Source organism: Scyliorhinus torazame, chromosome 10 (assembly GCF_047496885.1).
Source record: "Scyliorhinus torazame isolate Kashiwa2021f chromosome 10, sScyTor2.1, whole genome shotgun sequence".
Classification (NCBI taxonomy): domain Eukaryota; kingdom Metazoa; phylum Chordata; class Chondrichthyes; order Carcharhiniformes; family Scyliorhinidae; genus Scyliorhinus; species Scyliorhinus torazame.
This window is the reverse complement of record NC_092716.1, coordinates 111,897,044-111,919,333: the sequence shown is the minus strand read 5'-3', so window position 1 is coordinate 111,919,333 and position 22,290 is coordinate 111,897,044. Positions and strand designations below refer to the sequence as shown.

The following is a 22,290-nucleotide window of genomic DNA, read 5'->3' as shown; positions in this document are numbered from 1 at the left end:
ACCACTCGGACCCTGTTGTGCCAGGCTCCGATGGCTGCAGTCCCTCCCCCCCACCTCACTCCCGTTCACTGGTCGGCTTAAACCGGCCAGCGTGGAGGCCCCCGCCCGGGTCCCTTTCCCTCTTGCCCGGCCCTAGGAAAGCCCAAAGATCACCTTTTAGCACACAAACCCCGCATATCCACCTACACCCCAAAGAGTCCTCATTTCGAGTGAAAGTCCCATCCCTTCCCTTGTCCAAATATATACAACATTGGCTCCTTTAGCCCCTACACCCGCGCGCAGTGAAACAAAAAAGAAGAAAATACAATTATGAGGTTACATCGGCACATGGCCATTTCTCAATTTGTCAGTTCTGCCACAGTCCTTCTGCCTTTGCAAACTCCCCCGCTGTTTCCGCCGTTCCAAAATAAAAGTCCCTGAGCTTATAAGTCACCCTCAGCTTCGCTGGGTATACTATGCCGCACTGCACCTTGCTAATGTACAGTGCCCTCTTCACCCGGTTGAAGGCAGCCCGCCTCCTTGCCAGCTGCACCGTAAAGTCCTGGTATACACGTATACCAGCTCCAGCCCACTGCACCACCCGCTTCTGCTTGGCCCAGCTCAGGACCTTCTCCTTCACACTGTACCTACGGAAGCACAGGGTCACTGCCCTTGGCGGCTCACTCACCTTTGGTACAGGCCTCCACGACCGATGAGCCCGATCCAGTTCATATCGGGAGGGATCCTCCCCCTCCCCCAATAGTTTTGTGCCAGCATCACGGCAAAATACTCAGTCGGCTTCGGTCCTTCAACTCCTTCGGACAGCCCCACAATCCTCAAATTCTGTCGCCTGCATCTGTTTTCCAGGTCTTCCATTTTTCCTCGCAGATCCTTGTTAATGTCCATCACCTTCCGCATCTCCTTCCCCATCGAGGCAAGTTGATCACCGTGCTGCAATAACGTCTCCTCCACTTCCTTCAGCGCTTCCCCTTGCTCTCGCACCTCCGCCACTGCGCTCGCCACCGCCGTCATCACCGGGGAAATCGCCTCCTCCACCAGCGCACTCAAAACCTCCCTCATCTCCTTCCTCACCGTCTCCATGCATTTTGCAAACTGCCTTTCGAATTCCGCAGCCATCACCTTAGTTATTTCTTCAGCCGTAAGCAATGCGGCCTCCCCTGGTGCTCCAGCCTCCATTTTCTTTACTGACCCCGCGGTGACCTTTCCACTCCCCAACGGACTTTCAGACGCTTTTTTCACGGTCGTTTTTTTGCTGGTCTTCGACATTTCCCTCCTCTGTGCTGTTTCCTGACTTTTACTGCCTTCGCTGGCCCTAGGACCGGGCGTTAACCCCCGACAATACCGTTCCCGATCGGGAGCCCTCCAACGCGCGGCTGCCTCTCGCCCGCCGTCTCCGGAAGTCCCTTTCCCCACATTTCTGGTGACATCTCCTTCCTTGTTGTTGGAGGGAGTGTTGTCAGTGATGGGGTTGGGGGGGGGGGGGGGGGGGGGGGGGTCATCTCGGCAATTTATGGGAAGATTTTGGAGGAGAATATGGCATCACTGGAGAAGGTTAAGGCTAAGTGGGAGGAGGAGCTGGGGGGCTGCCATTGGAGGAGGGGATGTGGTGTGAGGTGTTGCGGAGGGTGAATGTCTCAACCTCGGGGGTGAATACAGTTAAAGGTGATGCACAGGGCACACCTGAGGTTGATAATGAGCCGGTTGTTTGAGGGGCCATCGGGAAATCCGCGGGCGTGAGTGCGCTGCTGGTGAAGTGGAGGATCCCGCCTATGGAGAATCCAGCCCAAAATCTTTTGATGAATTGGTTGAGTTGTTGTCTAACCATTACGACACAAAACCATCTGTAATCAACAGTACTGATTCAATACTGCTGGGTAGACTCTGGGGGAGTCAGTTACGGATTTTGTGACTCGACTCCGAAGGCTGGCTGAGCATAGCAAGTTTGTGTATCTCTTTCTGACACGTTGAGGGGCCGGCTGGTGTAACATAGTCACACAGAGGAAGCTGTTGGCGGAGCCTATTCTTGATTTGAAGAGAGCCATTGGGCTAGAGCTGTCCTGTGAAAATGCGGAGAAAGGGTTTCAGAAAATCCAAGGTTCCATGGACCACAGTGTCCACAGTGTTGCTCAACCCCTATACTGAAATCTAGCAGTTTCCCAGGGCAGTGCTCAAATAGCCAGATCACAACTGAAACTACAACCAGCGTTATAACTCAACGATCGAAGGACACCGTGAACCAGCAGAACACAACCCCAGAGGATGAGGAGGGGTTTCGGCAACATTGCCTAGCCTGCGGTTAGTACACGTGGCAACTTTGCGGCCTGACTGGGGAACCTGTACGAGTTTCTCCAGTTTGAAAAGATTACGTTTGCCATGAGAGGGTCAAAAGTGAGCTTTGGGGTACGGTGGAGGCCGTTCATGATGATATTTGAGGTGCTGTTCATCGTGGGGGGAAGAACTAAAAGGGGAAAAATGTACAAACTGTTAAGTTGGAATGTGTTGTTGTCATTGTTTATATTTGGAATAAAACATCTATTTAAAAAAAGAACACGCGGCAACCAAGGCCGCCAGACTCAGCAGATGAGGTTGCCTTGAGCCAGGGCCTTGCACGTTGGCCCATCTGAGGAGGAAGACACCTGAGGAAGGTGGCATGGTGGCACAGTAATTAGCACTGCTGCCTTACAGTGCCAGGAACCCAGGTTCAATTGTGGCCTCAGATGACTGTCTGTGTGGAGTTCGCACATTCTCCCCCATCTGCATGGGTTTCTTCCGGGTGCTCCGGTTTCTTCCCATGGTCCAGAAATGTGCAGGTTAGGTGGATTGGCCATGCTAAATTGCCCCTTAGTGTCCAGGGGTGCAGGTGGGATTATGGGGATTGGGTGGGGTGAGCTGGGGGTGGGACCTGTGCTCCTTCGGTAGGTCGGTGCAGATTCGATGGGCCAAATGGCATTCTTCTCCACCGTAGGGGTTCTATTCTATGATTCTATTTTTTTTAGAGCAGCATTTTCCAAAAGTCTGTCCAACACGTTGCTGCGCGGCAGTATCTCGGAATGGCTGGGATGTCCAGAATCGGAGTTAAAGTTGGGACAAGCCACATGCCAGTCCCTGTCCGGGCTGGACTTTCGACTATGTTCTTATGAGTCCAGTTGGGCTGGCCTCCGCCCATGAGCAGGGAAGTTCATATTCCGTGAGTCCCACAGGGAGATTAGTCAGGATATCTCTTTGGGCCTTGTGGGGGCAATTACACTTGACAACAGATTTAACCTGTCTACAAACCTTTGCAGCCTTTTTGTGTTCCCACAGTTTCCAATCTAGCTTTATACCGTGAGTAAACACTGATACATTACGTTTGCTCCTCTAATCAAAGTTATTGTAAATATCCAAGGCCCCATTGCTAATTCTGTGAATGCCACTAGCTAAGTGCCACCAACCAGAAAATGACTTGTTGCTTCCTACTCTGTTTTCTGTCAGTTGACCGGTTTTCAATCGATGCGAATATATAACCACCAATCCCATGAGTCCTAATATTGTGTAATGACAACTTATTAAATGCCTTTTGAAAATCCAAGTATGCAGTATCTGTTGATTTCATACAGCCCCATCTACACTGCTAGTGACACTCTTGTAAAACTGGAATACACTTGTCAAACATGATCTTCCTTTCATAGAACAATGTTGACTCTTCCTAATTTTGAGTGACAGTTACCACATCACTAAAAATAGACTTTAGCTCAGCTTTGAACTATAAACCTAGACCACCAACTGATGTTAATTTCCATCTTCACAAAATCATTTTATGAGGATTATTTGATTTTACCTCACTACCCGTTGCTGGAGAAATTGTCATCTCAGGCTTCCTCAACTCCAGGCCTTTCTACTCCCAACAGTTTCCTCAGTAGCATACTAAATTCTATAGGTTTGTCCCACACTCACTCTCCTTCTATCCCAGCTCTTCTAACTCTGATTATATATGAATCTACTCAATTCTAGAACATTTAGACAAAGTAACCCTACATTCTAGAACACTCTACTTTAACTCATCACTTGCTACCTCTCTCCCTTCTTTTTCAGAAGCCTCCTCAAAGATTACGCTTGCTGGTATTCTACCACTGGTGGCAGGATGGGGTCCAATTGTGATCCTTAATTGGCCACTAATTGTCTCAATTCGACTTGGGGGAGTGGAGGTGGCGGGGGGGGGGGGTTAGGGAATGGCCAACCTTGATTTAATCAGCGGGAATCAGGAAGGTAAAGGGCCCTCCACCCTGTGCCTTGATTGTGCTCTCGCCTCTTAAATCCATGCCCATCTCTCCCAGAACTCAATGTTTGAATCACTTCAATCAGATTCCACCCTTGCCGCAACAATGAAACAGTTCTTATCAAAGTCACAAATGACAGTGTCTATCACTGTGACAAAGGTAAATTATCACTCCTCATTCTTTTCAACCTTTCTATAGCCTCTGACATAGTTGACCACAAGGCAGAGGCTTCTCAAAATCCCGATCCTCAATTATGTCAGGTTTAAGGTGAGAGGGGCAAGGTTTAGAGTAGATGTACGAGGCAAGTTTTTTACGCAGAGGGTAGTGGGTGCCTGGAACTCGCTACCGGAGGAGGTGGTGGAAGCAGGGACGATAGTGACATTTAAGGGGCATCTTGACAAATACATGAATAGGATGGGAATAGAGGGATACGGACCCAGGAAGTGTAGAAGATTGTAGTTTAGTCGGGCAGCATGGTCGGCACGGGCTTGGAGGGCCGAAGGGCCTGTTCCTGTGCTGTACATTTCTTTGTTCTTTGTTCTTTGTATGGGGGAGCTCAGCGCATCAGTGAAAAAAGGCTGAACCATTTGCAACAATTGTCAACCAGAAATGCCGAGTGGATGGTCCATCTCGGTCTCCTCCTGAGGTTTCCAGGATCAAATATGCCTGTCTTCAGCCAATTCACTCCACATGATATCAAACATGGCTGAAAGCACTGGAGACTGCAAAGGCTCTGGGCCCTGACAACATAGTACTGGAGACGTGTACTCCAGTACTAGCAGTGCCTTTAGCTAAGCTATTCCAATACAGCTACAACACTAGCATCTACCTGGCAATGTGGAAGGCTGCTCAGGTTTATCGTCTCCAGAAAAAGCAGGAGAAATCCAATCCGGCCAATTACCATCCCATCAATCTGCTGTCTATCTCAATTATCAGCAAAATGATGGATGGGGTCATCGACAGTGTTACCAAGTGGCACTTACTGAGTAATAACCTGCTCAGTGATGCTCTGTTTGGGTTCCATCAGGGCCTCTAACCTCCTGACCTCCTTACAACCTGAGTCCAAACATGGAAAATGAAGAGCTGAACGCAGGAGGTAAGATGAAAGCGACTGCCTTTGGCTACAAGGCAGCATTTGAGTGAGTGTGGCATCAAGGAGCTCTGGCAAAACTGGAATCAATGAGAATCAGAGGAAATCTCTCCAATGGTTGGAGTTATGAAGGAAGACAGTTGTGGTTGCTGGAGGTCAATCAACTCAGTCCCAGGATATCATTGCAGGAGTAACCCAGGGTAGTGTCCAATTATCTTCAGTTGTTTCATCAATGACCTGATAGTTGCATAATTGGGCAATTTAAATTTCTAAAAAATTGAGCGACATTGTGATAGATCAGTAGGCAAGAAGAAATAAACGTGGCAGTTTCCTTCCCGAAAAGACATTAATGAACAAGACAGATTTTTATGACAATCGGCAATGGTTTCATGATCATCATTAGACTTTTAATTACAAACTTATTTTATTGAATTCAAGCTTCACCATCTACCACGTTGGGATTCAAACCAGGGTCCTCCAAGCATTAACCTGGGTCTCTGAATTCCTAGCACTAGCCCAATGACAATACCACTACATCAACGTCTCCACAAACCACTACACCATCATCTCCCCATACTGTAGCTGCAAGAGCAGGTGAAAAGCTGGGAATTTTGTGGAGCGTAACTCACCTACCAATTTCCAAAAGCTTTTCCACTGTATACAAGACACAAGTCAAGAGTGTGATGGAATACTCTGCACTTGCCTGGATGAGTGCAGCTACAACAACATTCAAGAAGCTCGACACCATACAAAATAAAGTATCCCACTTGACTGGCATCCCATCCACCAGCTTCAGCATCCATGTCCCCAGCACAGTGGCAGCAATGTGTACCATCTACAAGATGCACTGCAGCAACTCACCAAGCTTCCTTTGACACAACCTCCTAAACCCACGATCTCTACCTTCTCGAAGAAGAAGGGCAGCAGATATATGGGAACGCCACCAAGTGGAAGTTCCCCTCCAAGTCACACACCATCCTGACTTGGAAATATATCACCATTCCTTCACTGTCACTAGGTCAGTATACACGTTGTATGAAGTTAAAATTCGCATTTGCAATCTGGATTTTTTCATTTATCGTGATATTTGTGTTTTTAACTTCATAACTTTATTTTTTCAGATACAATTTTCCTCCCGATTGCTTTGTTGCAAATAATATATGTTTTGAAATGATGTTAATGACAGGAAAAAAAATAGTGATCCTAGCTTTCATTCCAAGTAGTCAATCTCTCCTTAACAGCATAATGGGTGCACCTACACCACATGGACTGCAGTGGTTCAAGAAGGCGGTTCATCCCCACCTTTCCAAGAACAATCAGGGATGGCAAATAAAAATTCTGCTCTAGCCATTGATGCCCACAAAAAGGTTTGCTGTGATATTGTAGCTGTGGAGCAGAATGTGTAGATAAATTAATTTTAATTATATATTACAGCTAAATCAAAGATTGTGGTACAAATCTACCTTTTATTTGTGCAATGGTTCCAGAAACAGTTCACAAATCGGAATGCAGATTTACACACTTACCTCCTTGCAACCAAAGCTTACTGACCAGACTTCCATTACTTTCCAAAATGATTGGTAAAATGGAATGAAAGCTAAGATCACTAGTTCTTTTTTTAGTCATTAACATCATTTCACAACGTATGTGATTTGTTGTAGCAAGCTTTGTGTCAATCAGGAAACCAGGCAAAATGAGTAAGTTCCCTGCCTCTGACTCAGAAGCCCCAGGTTTGAGTCTCCCCCGCAAGGCCTGATGGCCAAAGGAGGTGCATTCATAAAGTGGCCAAACAGGTCGATTATCACCTGAAAATTCTTCCAAAACAAACCAAAGGCAGACTGTAAGAGTGGGCGAGATTTCTAGTCGACCATATGATAGAAGAAAAATTGGAACCTCTCCCATCACTACCCTCAGCTCCATACTATAAAAATGAATGTTGCCACAGCCACCTGGGCACCCTGAGTGATCTGCAACGCGCCACTCCATTTGATCATCATGTCGTTTCGCTCAAGAGAGTAGGTGGATTAAATTTTCATTCTCCCAGCACTTGAACTGATTAGTGAAAAAAATGTTTTCTCACAACTGGAATTGATTGCACAATGGGCCATGGCTTTATAGGTTTTTGAAACTCTGGGGAATAAAGGAATATGGGGATCATCAGGAAAGTGGAACTAAGGTCGAAAATCAGTCATAATCTTATTGAATGATGGAGCAGGCTTAAGAGGCCATAAGGCCTATTCCTGTTCCTATTTATTATGCAATTTATCATTAAATGTGTTATCTGGTTTTGCAAACTCCTGAGTGAGTACACCTTCTGCAAATCCTCACTGCAATGCCTTAATGAACAAATGTGCAAGCAGTGGCCTCCGCATTTACACAGTGCTCCTCATTGCAGCCATCTGAATGCCTATGTGTCCCCTTATAAACAGCCTGCCAAAAATTTTGCACATTTTGCACCTTTCTGTACTCAGTACATTGCTCACTTCTCTGACCCTGTCCAGTCAATTCTGTCAGCACTCGTTTCACCATCTGGATCCAATTGTGACAGTTATTATTCTGCTGCCTAGGTTTGAATTTATTGGGCATTGACCTATTATTGCTACATGCATGTGATAATGGTCTTATGTTTGGAAATATTACATTTGTTTTCACTGCAGATAATCAGTGGGAAATTCAGATCGGCTGAGCCCATTAGTTGGGTGCTACAGGTGCCTTTTCGTGCCAAAATGTTGTCTGTAGTGTATGTATGTACAGGTGAATGGTCATTGGAAGTGTACATGGCAGCTGATCATGACACAAATTAGCTTGCAACATTGATTTGATGCCAATGGTACCATTTAGGGCTCAACACTCCTGCGAGCAAGCAACCTCTCCTAATCTCACACTGCTGAAAATGTGTTCAGCAGCAGGAAGGACTCCACACTAGCGGTACTTAAAGAGTTAGTTTCTGGTTGATTCCTTCTGTTTCTTCAATTCAACAAGTATTTGGTCCCTTCTATAGTGTTGCCATAATCCATAAATGACAGGTGTTCATGGTGCTTTTGTTGACTTCACAGCATCTGCACAAACAAGTTGCTCCCAGACATGGTGCACTAGAAGTCATTTCCCATGGAATAAAGCATGACTGGGAGAGAAAATACAGAAACCACACACAGCAGGACATGTTGGAAGACAAATGAGCAAGAATAGGAAGGGGACTCTCAACAGGAGGCCATAACCACCTGGTTCAGGAAGCAATTCTCCTACCTAAACCTCAGTGAGAAATAAGGGGCAGAATTCTCCCAACGGGTGGCTAAGTGCCGACGCCGGAGTAAAAACGGGAGTGTTTTACTCCGGTGTCGGCGCCCGTTCTGAGACCACATTCTGCGGCCCACAGGGGGCTAGGACGGTGCTGGAGCAGCCTATGCCGCTCCAGTTGCCGATCCTGTCCTGAACCCGGTGCCGTGGTGTCCGCGCATGCGCAGTTGGCCCAGCGCCAAATGGCGCAGGGCTACAGGAGCCGGCGTGGAGGAAAGGAGGCCGGGGGGCAGAGAAGCACTACGGAGGCCCCCCCTGGGGTCGGAACCGCCCCCCCCCCCCCCCACCAAGCTGACCCCGGGCCCTTCAACGCCGAGGTCCCGCCGGCTCAGAGGATGTTAGAACGGCGCCGGCGGGACTAGGCTTTTTGTTGACGGCCACTCGGCCCATTTGGGCCGGAGAATCGGCGTGCCGGCCCGGGCCGGAGAGTCGCCGCATACTCCGACCGGCGGCGCACCGACCATGCCGGCACCGATGGCGACGATTCTCCGCACTGCGGAGAATTGCATCCCGGCGCCGGGGCCACGTGGCACGATTAGCGCGGCGCCGATTCTCTGACCCAATGGGGGGGTCGGACAATTCCGCCCAATATGTGTAATGCCTCAGCTTCAGTGAGAATATCCTCACTGAAATCTGCCACTTGTTGCAGCCATAACTGCAACCTTAAAAATGTACATGGACCACGCTGTTAATATGGAGGTGACTGTATCCATGAACATTTAAGCATCTGGTTGCTTCCAGGCTGGATCCAGAGGGATTTGCAACATCTCACTGTTTGTCATTCACCGTTGAGGCTCTCTGTTCAATGAGAATTAACGACATTTCGGGACCATTTCGGTGGCGACATGTAGAGAGCAGATGCACACGAAGTGGCTCCCGGCAGAGAACTTTGATTCAATCCCTTTTTGCCAGGGTTTCAGAGGAGATTTGGGGTAGAATCTGGTCAACTTCATGGGTTAAGAATGGTGGTAGCAAGGCAGTAAGGGCCAAGGTTGACGATTTGGAAAATCATTCCAGAAGACAGTGGGTTGTTGAGTTGCTGGGTTGCCAGAGGGTCCGAATCGAACAAAGTATATGTCACAAATGTTTGGGAAGATGGTGGGTATGGGGAAAATGGTATCCCGTCCCGAGTTCTATCGGGCCCACGTCATTGAGGCAGAAGCCCCGTGCTGGTGAGCCACCTCATGCAATCACCGTGCGTTTTCTTGGGCAAAAGATCATCGGGGTTCAAGATGGGAGGGCCACATTGTGAGGATCTACCAGGATGTAGGAGCAGAGCTGGCCAAGAGGCGTGTAGCATTCAAAAAGACCAAGGCCATATAGCATGGGAACAATGTTCGATTTGGCGTGGTTTACCCTGCGCGCCACCGAATGACTTATGATTTGAAAAATTATGGCCGGGATCACGGTGGGGGGGGGGGGGGGGGGCGCGAGAATCCTGCCACGCTGCTCCGGTACCGGGCGCCGGTCGGGGGGCCACTAAAATAGGCCCCCGTGGCGATTCTCCACGACCGACTGGCGGAACTCCCGCCGAGGTCCGCCGGCGTGGTTCAGACCTGGTACCACCCGGCGGGAGCCCGGACCGACGTGGACGTCCTGGTGGGGGGGGATCTGACTCTGGGGGTGGCTTCCATGGGGTCGAGGCCCACAGTCAGAGGCTTCCGAACGGTGGGCGGCCGTGATCTGGAGGGGGCCTACCTCCTGACGCGAGAGCCAGCTGTTCGGCCGCCGACATGTTGCACTGCGCCGGCGTGGAGACGGCAACCACGTGCATGCACCGGCACGGAGACGGCTGTGGCGCACATGCGCGGACCCACCCCGGCCGTGTAGGGCCGGCTTTTGGCGCCGGAGCAGCGCACAGCACTCCGGCGCCATTCTAGCCCCCGAAGAAGAGGAGAATTACTGGGCCTGGAGGCCTGTTGACGCCAGGGTCACTTGTGCTGGTTTTGACGCCGGCGTCAACACTTGCCCGCAATATCGGTGAATCCCAGCCTATTACTTTGAGGCTCCGGAGGCAGCAGAGGCTTTTATGCAGAAACATGGACTGAGATTGAGATAACTGTGAATTATATTGGTTGGGAGATGTCTGTCTGAGGATGGGAGTGTGATTTTGGGGATTTGGTGAGGTGTTTATTGGGCGTTCTGGAGTTTTATACTTGGATATTTACTGAGAGTTTTGTGGGATGGCTGTTGTCTTGTTTTTACTTTCTTTCCTGGAATGATTAAAGTTGAATTTGAGCAGGGGGTTAGTTGGTATTACGTTTCTTTGTATGTTTATTACTCTGTGTGGGGGCAGTCCTCTCGCTGTATAGTTAGTTAACGGGAGCAGAGGGACGGGCGTATCTGGAGCTCATTTTGTGGGGGATTTTTAAGCATGATCTCAGGATTTTTGTTTGAGGAGGGTAGGGAGTCTTTATTTGCCTTGTTGTTTGGTGGGCTATTTGGGCGTGGTATGGATAGGAGGCAGGTGGGGTCAGTTCTCTGACTTCTTTGTTCTGTTTTGTTGGGGGATTTGGTAAACATTTTGGGTCGGCCTGGTATCAGCACTCTTTGAGTAGATGTTGGACTGCCCCACAGCATGGGAATGGCTGACTCTGGGTCTGGCGGGTGGGGGTGGTGGAAGATTGGGGGGCGGGTTCTCAAATGACCTGTTATTCAGCTTGTCACTTGAAATATGAGGGGGTTGAATGGCTGGTAAAAAGATCAAGGATGTTTGCACACCGTAGGTGTTTGAATGCTGATGTAGTGCTGTTGCAGGAGACCCATTTGTGGATTAGAGATCGGACAAGGTTACGGGTAAGGCTGTGTGGGTGGGGCAAGTATTTCATTCTGGATTTGACAGTAGGACCGGAGGCTGCAATTTTGATTAACAAGAGAATATCTTATTTGATAGCTTAAGATTTTGATAGATCCAAAGAGGAGGTATGTAGTGGTCAGTAGATAGCTGGCTGGTACCCTGGTGGTCTTAGTTAATTTATATGCACCGAACTGAGATGACACAGCTTTTGTCAAGAAGTTGCTGGCTTCTATTCCCCATCTGGACTTGCACCAGCTAATTCTGCTAATTCAGCTAATCGGCTGGATTGATCGAGGCCTAAGCCTTTGAGTCCTTCAGGGGTGGCAAAGGTACATTTGGCCTTTATGGAGCGGATGCAGGGGTCAGACCCGTGGAGATTTCTACATCCAAATGAGACAAACATTTCTTTTTTCTCTCAGGGGCATCAGGTCTACTCTCGGGTCAACTTTGTTGTGGTGGGTAGGTCTCAGCTTCCGGGAGTGGTGGGGGCAGGGTATTCGGCAACAGTTATTTTGGTTCATGCTCAATATTTTGTGGATTTGATGTTGGGATCGGGCTCCTCTCAGCGCCCCCCATGGAGGTTGCAGACGACGCTGTTGGTGGATAAGGGATTCTGTGAGAGGGTTTCCTCCGCATTGGAATAGGAATGAAGAAATTTCACCTTCACGTTGTGGGAGGCCCTGAAGGAGGTCATTAGGGGGAGATAGTCTCTTATAGGGAACATAAAGAGCAGGGTGAAAGGGTGGAGAGGCAGAGGTTGGTGGATTCCATCCTTTCGGCGGATCGCCAATACTCACTTGCCCCAATGCCAGAGTTGTTGGCAAGCAGGAAGAAATTGCAGTTGGAATTTGGGCTGCTTTAAGTGTGGCACGGTGACACAGTGGTTCGCACTGCTGCCTCACTGCACTGATCCCGGCCCCGGGCCACAGTCCGTGTGGAATTTGCACATTCTACCCGTGTCTGCATGGGTCTCACCACCACAATCCAAGGCTGTGCAGAGTAGGTGGATTGGCCACTCGTATTGTCCCTTAATTGGAATTAAAAAAAAAAAATTAGAAACAAAATTGGGGCTGCTTTCGATGGGCAGGGCGGGTGCACTAGCCGCAACGCTCAGGTGTGGCATTTTATGAGCATGGGGAGATGGCCAGTAGCCTGTTATCACACCAGCTGAGGTGGCAAGTGGTTCCTCGGCAAATAGTGGAGGTGAAGCACTAGAGTGGCAGATTGGTCTCCGCCCAGGTAAGGTCAATGAGACTTTCGAGGCTTTATAAAGTGAAGCCCCCGGAGGAAGGGCTGTCTATGACAGAATTTTTGGATGGCTTGTCTATCCCAGTGGTAGAACGAGAGAGAAGGAACGGGTTAGAGTCCCCATTGAGCCCGGAGGAGGTCATGAAATACATGGGATTGATGCAGTCGAGTAAGGCTCCGGGCCTGGACAGATTCCTGATCGAAGTTTGTCAGAAATTTGCAGGTCAGCTGGTCTCATTGTTGTCAGAGATGTTCAACAATTCCATGTGCTAGGGAATGTTGCTGGCCACATTGGCACAGGTGTTGATTTCCTTGGTTTTAAAGAAGGTTAAGGATCCAACAGAGTATGGGTCATATCGCCCTATTTTGTTATTGAATGCGGATGCAAAGTTGTTGGCGAAGGTTTTGGCAATGCGCTTGGAGCCCTGCCTTCCAGAGGTTATATTGGAGGAACAGACTGGGTTTGTTAAGGGCAGGCAGCTGTCGACCAACATGTAGCAATTGTTTAATGTTATTCTGTCCCCTTCTAGTTCCTGAGCCAGATGTAATTATTTCAGTGGATGCTGAAAGGCGTTTGAGTGGGGGTATCTGGTCGAGATCCTTGGAGGGTTTGCTTTTGGACCTAGATTTATATCTTGGATCCAGCTTTTATATAGAGTCTCCAGCGCAAGCGTTCATATGAATGCCCTGAGCTCAAAATATTTCCAGTTAGAGAGAGGTATGAGACAAAGTTGTCCATTGTCCCTGCTATTGTTTGCCTGGGCAATTGAGCCTCTGGTCAAAGCATTGAGGTCATCAACAAGATGTAGGGGAAAGAACAGGGGAGGGAGGGAGCATAGAGTGTTTTTGTACCTGGATAATTTACTGTTATATATAACGGATCCTCTCTCAAGTATAGAAATGATAATGAAACTGCTTAGGAGTTTGGGCTCCTTTTTGGGATATAAATTGAACTTGGGCAAAAGCAAATACTTTCCGGGGAATCCCCTAGCAAGGATCCCCCACCCCAAAAATCCGAAGGACTGTCGAGCAGCTGTTGACAACGTTGTGCCCTTATTCATCCGGCACCCCACCGGACACCCCAGGAGGCTCGGATTTCATCTCGGAATCTGAAAAGGCCATCACTGGCGGGTGGTCTGGGGAGCGGGTGCATGGCGGTCCCATAGGCCTGCTGGTCCCTGGCCTTGCATCATCTGAAATGGGACGTGCCATCTGGTATGGGCATAAAGGCAGCCGGCATGCCAGTAGATGATCTAAATGTCACCGTGATGGTTGGGCCCCTACCTGAGCCTGATAGGACACTGGACCAGTCTGCCGAAGTACAGTCCCAGAGAGCCAACGGGCACCGAAGACGAAATTCCGAACAAAAACCTCATCTCTCGGAGCAAAACGACAGGCGGACGATAAGGAGCAGGGTCTCGTGGCTGCTGATCCTGGGCACAGCGCATCTTTGCCCCAACATCCGTGAGTAGGAACCCAAGCAGGTCCGGAGTTGTCAGCCCATGAGTAGCACTGTCAGAGCCACTCTGGTCACAGTATGCGGTGTGGTCCTGTACTTAAACAATAATCTGGCCAAGTATTTGTCCAAGGAGCCTGTCGTCTGCTTGCGGATGCCCTGCTTGAAGGTTTGGATGACTCTTTCAGCCAACCTGCTGGGTGATAGGGGGCTGTGCTCCCATGCTGGACGTCGTTTGACCTAAGAAATGTCAAAACGTCTGCACAAGTGAAGGACGACCTATTGTCTGTTCCAAGGACCTCAGGGATGACATATGTGGAGAAAGAGAGACGCATCTTCTACACCGTCGCGTAAGAGGTTATGGTCATCGTCCAATGGACCTGTAACAATTTGGAATGGGCACCCACTAATAATAGAAACATCAAGCCCATGAACAGGCCAGCGAAGCCCCCCTGGACCCTGGCCCATGTGTGGCCCGGTCACTCTCAACTGTGGAGAGGTGTGTCGGTGGGAAGGCACTGGTGTACCTGGCAGACGGGGCATTGCTGTGTTAACATCTCAATGTCGGCATTGTGTCCCAGCCATCATACATAACTTCAGGCCAGCATCTTCATCATGGTCACACCTGGATGCCGGTTGTGCAGGTCCCGTAGCATGAACGCCTGGCTCTTAGCAGGGATCACAACCCATGTGCCCCTCAGCAAGACCCCGTCTTCGATACTAAGTTCGGACATCCGGGTAGAAAAAGCCTGTAGCTCCCCGGGCAACTGTTGATACTTACCACCTATGAGAACGAGGTGTCGCATCCAGGCAAGGATGGGATCCGTCCGGGTCCAATCGAGGATACGAGACACGCTGACTGGTAAGGAGTACATAAAATTTAACACGGCCATTATTCCGTCCACTGGAGTGGGAGGTGAGGCTGTGACCAGTAAGGGCAGTCGGCTCAGTGCATTTGCATGTGCTCTCTGAGTCCCCGGCTGGTGCCCCAAAGAATACTTGCAAACGGTGAGCAGAACAGCCCACCACTGGATGGGTGCTGACACTATGGGCGGAATCGCCTTATCTTCGCGAAAAAGACTCAGGAAGGGTTTGTAGTCCATAACAAGAATAAAATGGCAACCAAAAACAGACTGGTGGAACGTTTTAGCGGGGACGGCCCGATCCCCTAAGGCGATGCATCGTGACTATCAGGGCTTACCTGGGGCACAGTGGGTCACAAGGTCAGATGAGGGTAAATGCCGTTTGATTCGATGAAAAGCCGCCTCCTGGGCCGCGTACTAGAGTTAGTCCTGATGTTTTTTCAGGACGTGCAGAGGGGCCAGTACCGCCACCAGGTTCAGAACGAACTTGCCGTACTAATTCACCAAGCCTAGAAATGAGGTGAGTCCCATCCTGTCAGTCGGTGCAGGGGCAACTCTATGGTGCACACCACGGGCGGGATTCTCCGATCCCTGCCGGGTCGGAGAATCACCGGGGGGGCGGCGTGAATCCTGCCCCCGCCGGCCGCCAAATTCTCCAGCACCAGAGATTTGGCGGGGGTGGGAATCGCGCCGCGCCGGTTGGCGGCTCTCTCCACCCACCCCCCCCCCCCCCCCCCCCCCGGCGATTCCCTGGCCCGCGATGGGCCGAAGTCCCGCTGCTGCAATGCCTGTCCCGCCGGCGTGAATCAAACCACCTCCCTTACTGGCGGGACCAGGCGGCGCAAGCGGGCTCCGGGGTCCTGAGGGGGCGCGGGACGGTTTGGCCCCGGGGGATGCCCCCACGGTGGCTTGGCCCGCGATCGGGGCCCAGCGATCCACGGGCGGGCCTGTGCCGTGGGGGCACTCTTTTCCCTCCACGTTGCCCATAGATTCCGCGATGGCCGACAGGGAGGTGACCCCCCCTGCGCATGCACGGGGATGACGTCAGCAGCTGCTGACGCTCCCGCGCATGCGCGGCCTTCCGCCGGCCGACGGAGTCCCTTCGGCCCCGGCTGGCATGGCGCCAAAGACTTTCCACGCCAGCCGACGGGACGGCAACCACTCCGGCGCGGGCCTAGCCCCTAAAGGTGAGGGCTTGGCCCCTAAAGGTGCGGATTTCTCCGCACCTTTTGGGGCGGCCCGATGCCGGAGTGGTTCACGCCACTCCATCCCGCCGGGACGCCCCGCCGGGTAGGGGAGAATCCTGCCCCTTGTCTTCCATTGAGTGCAACCCGGCACGGTCCACGCGGTAGCCTAGGTAGACGACCTCCTTGAAGTGAAATACACATTTTGCTTGCCGCAGGCTGATACCAAACTCTGAATACTGTCGGAGCACTGCCTCCAGATTCTACAAATGATCCTGCTCTGTTGCGTCTGTGACCAAGACATCATCAAGATATACCATGACCTGCGGTACGCTGTGCAAAATGCCCTCATTACACATTTAAATATCGCACAAGCGGACAAAACCGAAAAGGCAACCAGGTATATTCATACAGCATGCACTGCATATTGATGGTGACATATTTTCGCGCGGACTAATCCATTATGCTATACTTGAATGGGTCTGAATCCCATCCTCAACGCCAGTATTATGACTGCCACAAGGAAGGTGTCCACACCGAGTTGCAGGCTTAAACAGTAGATTTATTGCATTGTACAGCACAGCCCTAGACAGGGCTACTCACCCGAGTGAGTGCCGGCCGGTTCTGAGCTGGCTGGCTTTATACTGAAGTCCTAGGTTGTTCCGCCCTTCAGCGGCCTTCTCCCAGAGCTTCTTGGAAGCCCCTGGATGTGACAAGGACCTCAATTGATCTCCCTGTTGGACTTGTGGAATACATGATACCTCACTAGTGGAGGCCCGCCCAGTTGGAGCTCGTAAATCCACCTAATAAAAGCTGGGCCAAACTGGGGCTGGCGTGATCGGTAGTCCCGGTTAAGACCTTTGGACTTTAACCGTGTTGCCGCCTTTGTGTTGGTTTATTAAATACTGTTTAACTTACCTTCTCGGGCCTCCTAAGCTTTTATCTTGTTGAACTTCCTGAATGTTGTTGCAGTTTTACTCATCCAAGCAAGTGGAGAGTATTCCATCACACTCTTGACTTGTGCCTTGTAGGTGGTGGACAGGCTTTGCGGAGACTGGAGACGAGTTACTCGCTGCAGAATCCTCAGCCTTTGACCTGCTCTTGTAGTCACCGAATGAATGCGTCTGCTCCATTTCAATTTCTGGTCAATGGTAACCCCAGAATGTTGATAGCAATGATAATAACAATTATATCCCTTGTTGCCGATGATTTAATAAAAACAGAGAAGGCTACTCCATTTTGAAACTCTCACTCTTTCTTATAGAATTAGTATGAAGGACTTTTGCATAAGTCTATGTGCCTATGTTGTACCTACGTTATTCCAATGGTAAAAATAAATTAGAATGGGAGCATTTATTGGTCTAATTTCAAGCACAGGTTCACATTAAAAATGCATTTCACTGATAGTTCAAGGTGAAACAAAAGCACAGTGCTCCCTTAGTTGAAATCTGTATTTTAAAACTAATTTGCAAACATACCGGTCAGCTAATGATCTTTTGCTTCTCCTGCAACATGTCCAACCTTTCTGGCATCCGGAACCTGCAGGTAAATCAGAAGAATGTCTTATGTTACATGAGAACTGCCTCAAGAATCAATCAAGATTGTCAATACTTCCCTGGGCAACAGGAGGATTTATAATAACCTGCGTTTCTGTTTTCATATCAATTTATTTTGTTTTCTACACCCACCCCTTCTCTATTGGTTTATGCAGGGTTATGTTCCATTGGTGCTGACAGATTCCTTTACCTCATCGGGTTGGCTGGCTATTTGACTGAGGCATCGGAGCAGCCAAGCTCAATCATTTCCTAACCTGACATTAATGCACTTTTCTACAGCACACACTGAACTTTCAGTCAGGAGTAAGAAAACTGGCTGAGGTTTTCCCTCCTTTTCTCAGGAGCACTGCATTCGATTATAACTCATCTCCACGGCACTGGCTGTCATCAGCTATCTCAGCACCATGTGGGAGCTGAATCCAGGGTTAACTTTCTCACCTCATTGTCTATGCCAACAGAGGAGGGCCATTCCTTTTGATTTTAATAAAACATTAATTGAGAAACTGATTCAAACCTACAGCGTGGAAGATTTGCCACTCTGACAGGATCAAGAACAAGAATCAGCATTCCGGAAAATATAGTTTTGGGGAGGAAGAAAGTTCCAGCGAGCTCTGATCCAGAACAAATCAAGTTACAATTGGTCTTAAAAAGAGTTTTTTGCAAGCTGACTAGATTTATGTCAGAGTACATCTAGAGTACATCTGCAACTAATTACAGGGCTATTTAGTGTCAGAGTAAGGGGAAATATTGAACTCCACTGGTTCTTTTTGAAACCATATTGAATTAGAAATAATCTTGCTCCTCCCACTCTCTCCTCTTTCACTTGCTGCTCGCTAAAGCACAAATGAAGTTTTGCCAATAACTGGGGTGTATAGTCACCTTTAGTTTAGGTATACTGAGCTCCTTCACTGAATACTATTGTTAATGGTAGAAACAAAATAAATTAGAGGCCCTGATTCCTATTCTTCCTGTAGCGCTGCCTTCGTCACACTACCTTTCACACTTTGTTTTTGCCACTTTTCTCAACTGCTCTCATTTCTGAAGGGATGGATTATGACTGTTGTTTGATTCCTTTGCTGCTGGATACAATGTTTCCCAACCTTTTCCTTTATGCAGACCACAGATCGTCATCAAAAGCTTTTGCGGACTTGAACATACGCAAGCTGTTTTAAATATTATTTTTTACATAGTTTACAGCTGAGGGGAGTCAAACTTATATCTCAACTGGTATTAAAAAACAGCTTTTCAAATAGTTGATGATGCATTCACAAATATATTGCGGAATATATTATACAAGAATGTTTGAGAAGCAATTACATCGATTATGATACACATAATTGTTTCTTTTCGACGGACCACCTGTAGTACTCTTGGGGACTAGCAGTGGTCCACAGACTGGGAACCACTGATCTAGAACCCGAGCCAAGAGCCCATGCTCAGCTTGTATTGTTGGTAGCCTATCTGACTGTGGGACGCATTATACCCAAGTTTGTTCCTGCCCTCACTCTGCATTAGGCACAAAATTGCCAGTACGAATTACTGAGTAACTCTCAAGCTGGGCGATTTATTTTCTTGTTCTCCCATGACATCACCAACCTCAGAAGAGGAGGGGGAAAAAAATCAAATGGAAGTTTTCTCCACCATTGCCAACATCAGGGCATTGTACCGCCTCCCATTCCACCACCTTCTCCAGCAACCCCACATAATGGGAAGCTCCTCCCCCCCCCCCGCCTCCACCCCCCACTGGTGGCCCCTCGAGGCCCAGGTTGACATTGCCAGGGGGCTGTGACAGTGCACTGCCGGATCACGTCCCTCACCACCCAGGGGCTATACTCAACTCCGATCCCCCAATGTAGTCATCAAGATTGGCTTCCACTTCTGGAAATTAGTAGTGATTCCCATTGGCATTAAGTCACACCAGCAGGGTGGAACATCTGACGACCCTGGATGCAATGGCACTAAGCCATTTATGAATATTTAAATTTGTTTAAATTCATAGTAATCAGGTTCACACTCTCGCTGGATATTGGGACCCAATGCAGAAAAAGGAAACACCCCCAACCCTCCAACACAGAGGGCCAACCTCCCCCCCCCAACCACTCAATAATCGATTTACATCAGTCAGGAGGGCCCGGGAACATTGCGTTCAGAACAAATTCTATTTTGGGCCTCTTGCAATACTTAGCGGCCATTGCGGGATTTGTTCCGGTGGTAAATGGGCCCAAACAATTGAGGCCATTGTTCACTGAAATCTGATAAAGGAGCTCGATGGTTATGATATCTGGAAGCTATTCAACACAATAAATGCTGGAAATACTCAGCAAACTGTGCAGCATTTGTGGAGATAAAAAAAATAACCCAATTACTTTGTTGTCTCTTTTCAAAGATGCTGCCATGGGTGGGGTGCTCTTACCAAGGGTCAGTTCAGACCTGACGGGCCAAATGGCCTCCTTCTGCACTGTAAATTCTATTGTTGCTAACTTTCCGGTTGGTTCAATTGCTCTGTTTTATTACCTTTGCTCTCGAGTCGCCAGGTATCTTTATGATACCGCCACGAGGTTCAAGTCCAAGTAATGATCAATAACTCAATACACCGATTAGTAAGATTCAAACCAAAGCACATTTATTATACATAGTAATCGCTACTCATGCACAAATTCTACGTCTAAGCTACTTCTACAACTAACAGGCCTATACTTAACTTCGGACTGGCCCACCAGGTCAGGGGAACAAATGGCCTTTCGTTCGGGTTCTGAGTCTGCGGGATTCGAAGTCGGTACGGATTGGTAGCTAGGAGCGCCTATCTCGTAGCGAGCGTTGAATTAAGACTTACTTCTTTCGGTCGTCACTGCATCGGTCACGGTCAAGGTTGGTTCACGTTGCTGGGTGACCCAGGCAGGACGAAGAGAGCGAGTTGAACTTGGGGGCTTAACTTTATAGTCCCCAGGGACTTCCCGCCTTTCGGGGCGGACCCTGTACCTGGTTCTAGGTGATTGGACTTTGTTCCAATTGCTTGGTTCGATTTCTCCAATACTAGAGCGGTTCCCTGATCGATGGGCGGTCTTGAGGTGTTCGTTAACCTCTTTTGTGTTGGCTCCTGCTGGCACTGGGAAGTTTGGCTTAGTTTTGTGTGTCCCAAATGTTGCTATTGTTCCCGGGGATTGCTCATTAGTATGTAGATGGCTGCTACATTATTATGCTGATGGTCCCTGGTATCGATGCTGTCTGGGCTTTGCAGAGTTAAATACACAGTAAACCTGCACCTGCTGGTTTCTGCTTGTGTTGGCTGAATTTCCCTTCAGCCTTTGCCGTTCGCCATTTTAAATCGGGAGTTGGCCAATTTAGGTGGCTACACCATGTACCTGCTGAGTATTTCCAGCATTATCCATTTTTAAGATTTCAAACATCCAACATTTTTCACTCTGCTAAATTAGACAGTGGGAACTGCTAAAGATCTTATTTTGCGAGTGCCTTCAGTCAAAATATTTACAAACTTTTATGTTCCACCCACACTTTGGTATTTTTTTTCCAAGTGAAACCTGGGTAGAAATATACTGAAACTCAAATGAGAGGGAGAACACTGTAAAACCTGCTTTACCTGTTGTGATACTTGGCTTATGATCGAAACGTTAGATAAAATTGAATCAAAGCTTAACAGTTTCAATTCCTCAGAATGCTACTAATTAAAGTGGAAAAATTTGAACCAATAGTTTTGGAAGATGCAAACTAATAATAATAATAATATAAGAATAATCCTTATTGTCACAAGTGGACATACATTAACATTGCAATGAAGTTACTGTGAAAAGCCCCTAGTCGCCACATTCCGACACCTGTTCGGGTACACGGCGGGAGAATTCAGAATGTCCAAATTATTGAACATCACATCTTCGGGAGTTGTGGGAGGAAACTGGAGCACTCGGAGGAAACCCACACAGATACGGGGAGAACATGCAGACTCTGCACAAATAGTGACCGAAGACGGGAATCTAACCTGGGACCATGGCGTTGTGAAGCCATAGTGCTAACCCACAATGCAACCGTGCTGTTCCTGCCTCAATAATTTCCTGGGATTATTGCACTTTTGATAAATGACTGTATTTACTGAACTATAGGCTGCACCTCTAAAGCATTAAGTTTTAGTATGGACATTATGAAGGTTATTATTAATTTTCAGTGAGAATGTAGCCTGTATGTAGAGAAATTCTATACACAATTTTGTTTGATTCATTCTTAGGACGTGAACATCATTGGAAAAGCCAGCAGTTATTGCCAATCCCCGATTGTCCTTGAGAAGGCAGTGGTGAGTCACCTTCTTGAATCGATGCTGAGTGACATTAGGGAGGCAGTTCCAGTATTTTATCTAGTAACAGTGATAGAATGACAATATAGTTCCAAGTCAGGATGGTGACTGGGGGGAGAGCTTGCAGATTCTGGTGGTCCCAAATTCACAGCTCTTGTTCTTCTCGGTGGTTGAGGTCACAGGTTTTGGAAGTACTGTTGTAATGGCCTTGGCAAATTGCTGCATTGCATCTTGTAGATG

General features: G+C 48.6%; 1 long non-coding RNA gene across 1 annotated transcript in view; it reads right to left on the bottom strand.

The window, feature by feature from the left end:
- LOC140384855 (uncharacterized) overlaps positions 1 to 22,290 on the bottom strand; it is a 340,278-nt gene that overhangs the window by 140,231 nt on the left and 177,757 nt on the right. Inside the window, exon 2 of the long non-coding RNA XR_011933175.1 lies at positions 17,670 to 17,730. This is a non-coding gene — a long non-coding RNA (uncharacterized lncRNA). The remainder of the gene's footprint in view (positions 1 to 17,669; positions 17,731 to 22,290) is intronic.